This window comes from Triticum dicoccoides, chromosome 1A (assembly GCF_002162155.2).
Source record: "Triticum dicoccoides isolate Atlit2015 ecotype Zavitan chromosome 1A, WEW_v2.0, whole genome shotgun sequence".
Lineage (NCBI taxonomy): Eukaryota > Viridiplantae > Streptophyta > Magnoliopsida > Poales > Poaceae > Triticum > Triticum dicoccoides.
Genome location: NC_041380.1, coordinates 369,732,502 through 369,739,776, shown reverse-complemented (window position 1 = coordinate 369,739,776; position 7,275 = coordinate 369,732,502). Strand labels below are relative to the sequence as shown.

General features: G+C 42.7%; 1 long non-coding RNA gene across 1 annotated transcript; it reads right to left on the bottom strand.

Annotated features, from left to right (window-relative positions):
- Positions 1-3,069: 3,069 nt before the first annotated feature.
- Positions 3,070-4,092, bottom strand: LOC119290681. Its single transcript, XR_005141994.1, has 3 exons — positions 3,880-4,092; positions 3,621-3,705; positions 3,070-3,199 (listed from the first exon to the last, which is right to left on the bottom strand). It is a non-coding gene; the product is annotated as an uncharacterized LOC119290681 (long non-coding RNA).
- Positions 4,093-7,275: the final 3,183 nt, after the last annotated feature.

Here is a 7,275-nt window from a genome sequence, read left to right as displayed (position 1 = left end):
CATTTGAATCTTTGATTCAAATGAGTTCATCCCCTTCTATTTTAGCTTGCATTAGGCCAAGACACTTTCATATTGCCATGTCATAGCATGCATCATATTGTTGCATATTGTCATGTGTTGATTATGTTCGGTGTGCCTTTCATGGTAGGTTCTGCCTCCGAGGATAACCCCGAGTATCCGTCTGAAGGGCAGTACCCTACTACCACTACAACAGGCAAGAAACCATTGATCATTCCGATACAAACCCATGTTCTCGCTTCTGCTCTTGTTTACTGCATTAAGACAACGCGATTCAAACTGCTGTGTGCTACGGTAGTTGAACCCTTATCCTCTACATGACCTGTCATTGCCACAGTAACTAGATGAAACCCACTAGCATGTGTAGGAGTTGATTGAGCCATGTATGTGTTTCCTACCTTGCTATGCCTGCTATGCTTAGAGTTGTGTCAGGTCTGGTCCATCTGGGTGATGGGCTAGAGTGAAATGGTTATATCGGTAATGTGAGGGATGTGATGAACATGATTTGGTAAAGGTATCGATGAGAGGCCATGTAGGAGTACATGGTGGGTTGTTTCATTGAGGCCGTCCATAAGAACTGAGATCTGTATGTGTGATTTAAGATGCAGTTACTACCATACATTGGGCCCGAAACCAATGGACCCTCTCGGCTTCTTATTCACCCTAGTACTCTGTCCAAGAGATGCAAATAGTTTCTGGTGTTTGTAGGTTATGTGTTGGCGGCCGTGCGTAGCGCTGACCCGAGGGGTGGGCTATGTTGCGGTAGATACACCGTGGCACGGTGTACCGAGTCACCCGTTTGGTGTCTCGGGAACCCTGTTCACATCGTTCGGGGCCGTATGTGGAAACCTCGGCCGGACTCCCTGCGGATGGAACCTGGATAGGTGATACACCTGGACTAGAGACTTGAGTGTTTGGGTAGGCCGTGGCCGACACCCTCGTTGGGCTTCCGCTTGAAGGTTGCCGAGTACATGTCGTGTAAACGACGGTAAGTGGTGAAAGCGTGTATGACGAAGTACACCCCTGCAGGGTATAAAACTATTCGAATAGCCACGTCCGCGGTAAAGGACTACTTGGTTGCCTATACAGTTCATAGACAAGTTAATGGATACTACTAAAAGACTCAAGATAAGTGTGAGTACCGAGGATGGCCCTCTCGTAGGATATCGAGGAGGATCCCCTGTGGAGTATTGTGTTGGTGAGTAGTGGACTCGTGTGCGAAAACTATTTTTACTAGTGGAGTCTCGTAGGATAGCTTAGCCAAGAGTCAAAGCTGGCTTGCTGCAATAACTCCACTACCTTCTTGAGAATGAGAATGTATAGTAGGTTCTGTTGTAAGACTTGCTGAGTACCTTTGTACTCATGTTTGCTTAATTACTGTTTTCAGACGACAACACCGCCCCCTCCGATGGGTTCTATGTAGACCTTGATGTCGACGAGTGACTAGCCACCCAGGTGGTGATCCTGGCCATGGAGGGGCCTATGTAGATAGACAGGCTTCGGAAGCCTTCTTGCTTTCTAGTATCTGTACTCAGACTATTTACTTCCGCTTGTGCTTGTATGCTTGTATGACTTGAGTGTCGGGTCATGTGACGCCTACCTGTATGAACTTGTTACTAGCAAAAGAGCCCGTGCGTTGCAACGGGAGAAAAATCCCCGAAAATCAGGCTCTCTTTTCTTAGTGAAAAATTCATTCATGGTCAATGCTAATGTGTGTTTCCAGGCAGGTGCATGATGTTCAGATCATAAGATATTTCATAACGTAAAACACAAAGGTCATTGCTAGCAATTTTAATTACAAAAACTAACTTCTTTTAGGATTTGTATTGTGTTTTCAGGGATTAGAAGTATATGAAAATAACTATATTAGCATACATATGTATTGGCTGAGCAAGTAACAAAAAATAAGGGAAAGAGTTTAGTCCACATGTGTATGTTTATGCACAAAAATCTGGGAAAGTTCTTGTCATAACGCAGGCATAACAACATGAGTTTTGTACCAACATGCGTGTGTAATAACATTCAGAATGCATGAAAAAATGAATAGCTACAACAGTTAGGCCACAAAATTCACTCAAACTGAATAAAGCTACATTCGAGAGCAAATAAAGTACTATCGAGCTCCTCAATTGACCTCTCCAATAGCTTGACTTCTTCATCCTTCTCTTTTCATCTGCTATCTGTAGGAGTACAAAAGAAGGGTTCTAAAGAAGAAAAACGGAAGTAGTATTAAGAGGAGAAAACATTAATCAAATAGGCAGATGAACACCTGACTGGCTGGCGTCCATAGCAATTACTTCCCTTTATTTTGCCACCGCCAAAGCATCTCTAGCTTTTCTCTCAGAGGGACACCTTGGTAGCTTTTCTCTCAGAGGGACACCTTGGAGTCACATTATTGCTTCTCTTCTGAGAGCTTGGAGAAGTTATTTTGCAAATTTGGAAGCAAGCCGTTCCTTTCATCGTCAAGTAAATTTCTCAGCTCAATCAACACTTCCTCCAATATTGGAGTGGAATTACTATTATGGGCTAACTACTATTTCATAGAGTAATCAATCCGTTCAATAGGACTGAGCTGAGGTGGCAAATCAATGTTCTCCACAGAAACTGGATTCGGTTTGCAGACAACACTTGCTGACTACTCCTCCAACACCTAAATCTTTTCTTTACTCTTTATAATTTAAGGATGTAAAAGATTAATAAATTTAAACTCACTGGATTGGATGGATGGAGTGTCTAGCTAGTAGGATTAAACAATTGGTCCTTTACTGGTTGATTAATTAGTGAATCAAACATTTTTCTGAATCTTTGTTTAAATGGATGTGCATGATTAATCAGTTAACACTCACAGTGAGGGAGGACATCATGATGGAGAGGGCGCAACCTACTTGACCAGCAAGCCCCACGCCTTCCGTAGCCTGGACGCATAGCTGGGCAAGCACTACTGGCCCGTCGGCGCCCAGAGGATGGCGGTGCTCGTAGGATGGAGCAGCAAGTGAGCGCGTCGTGGGGAGGCTGACAGAGCGCGTCGACGCCCTGGCTGGGCGCCCCCAGGCCCGCTGGATCAGGAGGCCGTCCTCCTCCTTTCTGCCGCTGTAATAGCCATTAAATTTGATTGTAGCATGATTGTTGCTTCACGAAACACCTTTCCAATCCCAGAAGACCGGCATTGCTCATGTCAGACCTACACAAAGGTTATAGACGTCTCAGATTATATTGAATTCACTGCCTATTTAATTCTCAAAATTTTGTCTCAACAAATAGAAAAGGGAAGTAAGTATAGCAGGACAATTTCCAATTAATGGCACTTAAAACAAAGATACTCCACCCAAATGTAGTAATAAAATACCATGAAATCAATATGATTTGTCAGCTGGTTTGCTTGCCATGATTCTTTTCTTCTAATTCATGTACCTTGTCAAGTAGTGCATAACTGAACATGTACAAAACCCTACGGTCTCCCAAGTTACTCAACGAATGACTAATCGATACAGACTGGAAACAAAATCAAGTTGAATGCTTTGTCCATTGGTTCTCAAATAGTGAAAGATCGGCAGGAGTGACTGATAGACCTTGGGTGAAAATATGAAAAAAGAGGATCATACCAGTAGCTATTATCAAACATCATCTAGCTCTCCATGATTGCCCACAATGTGCATCATAGTTTTTTTCTGTTGACGACTTGAAGTACTAAAATTGTTGAAAGAATTCAAGATTAGTGTAGCCGAATTCACTTACAGATGCAAGAAATCTAGCTTGATGAAAGTGTGGACATAACATAAAAAATTTGAACTGGATATTTGAGTTAAATTTAATGAATATTTCATATAGAGGAGAGAATTTTAAGGATACAGAGTTATCTACCTGATGAGTAGCAGTAAGAACTACCGGTGACAAAGTTGAATGTCATCGAGGAAATAAACAGCTTCATGGCCAGACCACCACAGATTTCCTCGGGGCAGCCTCATATATAGAAACAACCACCTATATCTTTCAAATAACTGGAACACCTCCTGCTCTACTAAATCAACCATCAAGTCATAAAATCATGCACTCGGAATATCCATGCTAGGTTGCTGTTTGGTCATAAATTGGAAACTAAGATTGCAACTATGCCTCATGTAGCGGCTGGCACGCTCGCTCCCCGTGGGAGAAAACCACTTGGATGCACTGAGCATGCACGTAATGGCGCTGCATAGTCTGCATTGCTGCTAACTTAGGACTTGGAAACTCAGACCAATACTTGGAGAGATACACAAACAGGAGCCCTTGATTGGGTCGTATCTGCTTGAGAAGTATATGCACAGGACAATCTGACCAACTTAGTCATGGGCCGCTCCAATGTACAAAGCAGAGCACACAACTCTGTCTTCAATCTCACAATGTCGTGAACCTCGACCGACGGACACTGGTGATGCCATCGGTGGCGGCGACGGTGTGGGTGTACTGTTAACTGGTGAACGCCGCGCCAACCATTGTTTCCCGGAACACCTTCAACACTGCAGGACACCGGACAAAACGACCGAGGCGAAACAACAAACAGGTGTCGCGCACAAAGCCACGAACACATAACCAAACATGCACTCACCATAGGCAAACTTCTTGACCTGCTTGGTGGTGCAGCTGATGATGCCTTGAGCTCTATAATGGTAGTGCATAAATGTAGAGACACAAATGTTAGGCATAAATTGGTTGGCCTTTCATCTATCAACAACTGATAAATTCAGGCCACTTGCAAGTTGTAAACATACAGGCAGAGGCGCATAAACTGGACTTCCGAGTTTCTTTTCTGCTTCTTCTTTGTAAGGCTAAACTCCATTTTCTAGATGAGCAAAGGATGTACAGGTTTTCAGCCACAGTTGATAATCCTTTAAACATGTTTTGTTTTACAGAACAGAAAAATGACCAAGATATCCTGGGAACTTGATGGTGTGTTTTGTTACTATAGAATAGTAGTACGAAAAAAGAAGGATCAAGATGTTTTCGTGATGAAGTCATACTTTCTGTTGCTGCACATAGAGCTGTAGTAGAGAATTGGCATTGGCAACAAATCACATTGACATTATATCCTTCATCGGGTTTTTGTTTTGATCCTGCAATTCTTGCTCCCGCAGCTCACTTGGCCAGCCGTTAAATGAATAATAGTAACAGAGGGTGCATGCTATCTAGGGTCAGAATTAATTGAAGGTCCTGGTTCATCGTTAGTAAAGAATAGTAGCATAAGGAGTATGCTATTTAGGGTGAGGATTAGATGAAGTTCCTGATTCATCATTACTTTACTTTCGAGGTCAAACTCGAAATACCTCATCAAGTAATAATATATTTTGCAAAAATATATGGCTTTTGGATAAGGCAGGCACAACCACTGGCATCTCCGTCATATATCTCTTAACCTAACTATAGAAAAATGTCTTTAAAAGTTCTCATACATCCTAAGTCCTAACTGCAGTGGGTACATCACTATTTAGATGCTCTGAAGTAAGGAGGTGTTCACAAGGAGAATTCAAAACTAATACATCTTCTTGACCTGAAGCACTATTTGTATAACGAAAATGTTCTGAAACTGCTGAACCTGAGCTTATCTAACAAGTATTAAACATTCAACTTTTCTACATGCTTGACCTGGTATGCTTGAGGGAAACAAAAAAAGAAGTTTTTTTTGCGGGTACAAAAAAAAAGTTTAACCTTACGTAAAGATACAATTAAAGGGCGATTCATTGATGGAGTAATCAGATAATGTGAAAATCAATAGTAATAATAAGAAAGAGTTCCAGTAATCACTAATAAATACTCCCTCCGTAAACTAATATAAGAGTGTAGATCACTAAAATAGTGATCTAAACGCTCTTATATTAGTTTACAGAGGGAGTATATTATAAAAACCTAAGGTAATGATGATGGAAGCTATGGTTGCACGCACACACTTAAAGATCATGGTGAAGAATAAAGCCCAAAACTCATGCTCTTTTCAAATTACAATTCTAAGTAAATTCTGAAACATAACAGAACTGCTACTTCAAGGTTGCTAATGTTCTGATCAGCCATAGTTGAGTCTTGAGAACAACATGATTTATCAACCAAAAGTAGGAATTTTCAGGTTTAGAGGGCACAATACATACATTATGTTGAAATTGAATCAGTAAAAAGAATTGGTAAACTGAAGTGCAATCAAATGAACACGTATGCACATTGGTAAACTGGAGTGAAATCAAATGAACACGTATACACATTGGTAAACTGTAAATTGGTACGCACTAAAAGCGCAATACATTTTTTTTGTGAAACTGAAACTACACCCTTCAGAGAAGAAGATTCAGAATAGCACAAAACCACATACGTGAGACGTTTATGAGCTCGGCTTCAGCAACAATCAGGCCTTCCTTGCCTCCATCTTGTAAGGTTAGCAATAATTCACAAGGTTATCCTAACACGTCTCCAAATCGAAATTTTTACAAATCTGCACAATCAAGGAAAAATTGGGTATATAGTGCGGATCTGGGAGCAAGCACCTGGTACTTGGGGACATTGAGACGGGAGAGCTGGTGGTGCCGCCAATTTCCTGCGACGGGAGCTAAGAGGAAGCAGGCCCGGAGCAGCAGCCCGCAACGGGATGATGGGGGAGCACCTCGAGGGCGTGGCCGACTTAAGAGCGGTGGACGCAGAGGAGGAGGGGGGAGAGGAGTTGGGGGATGGTGCGGCGCCGGCGTCGAGTGTCTCCGCCTCTCCGGCGGTGGAAAGCTAATTACTGTTTTTAGACGACAACACCACCCCCTCTGATGGGTTCTATGTAGACCTTGATGTCGACGAGTGACTAGCCACCCAGGTGGTGATCCTGGCCATGGAGGGCCCTATGTAGATAGACAGGCTTCGGAAGCCTTCTTGCTTTCTAGTATCTGTACTCAGACTATTTACTTCCGCTTGTGCTTGTATGCTTGTATGACTTGAGTGTCGGGTCATGTGACGCCTACCTATATGAACTTGTTATGTATGGCTCTCTGGAGCCTTTAAATAAAGTACTTGAGTTGTAGAGTTTTGTTGTGATGCCATGTTGTATGCACTCATATCGGGCATATTGTGTGTATGATTGAAATGCTCGGTATGAGCAGGATCCGACAATCTAGTTGTTTATCCTTGGCAGCCTCTCATATGGGGAAATGTAGTCTAGTGCTTCCTAAGCGATAGTAGTCCGCTACAGCCCGGTTCACCGGAGTCCTGCTAGCCCAGCACTACTGCTCTGGACACTTGACTGGCCGGCATGTG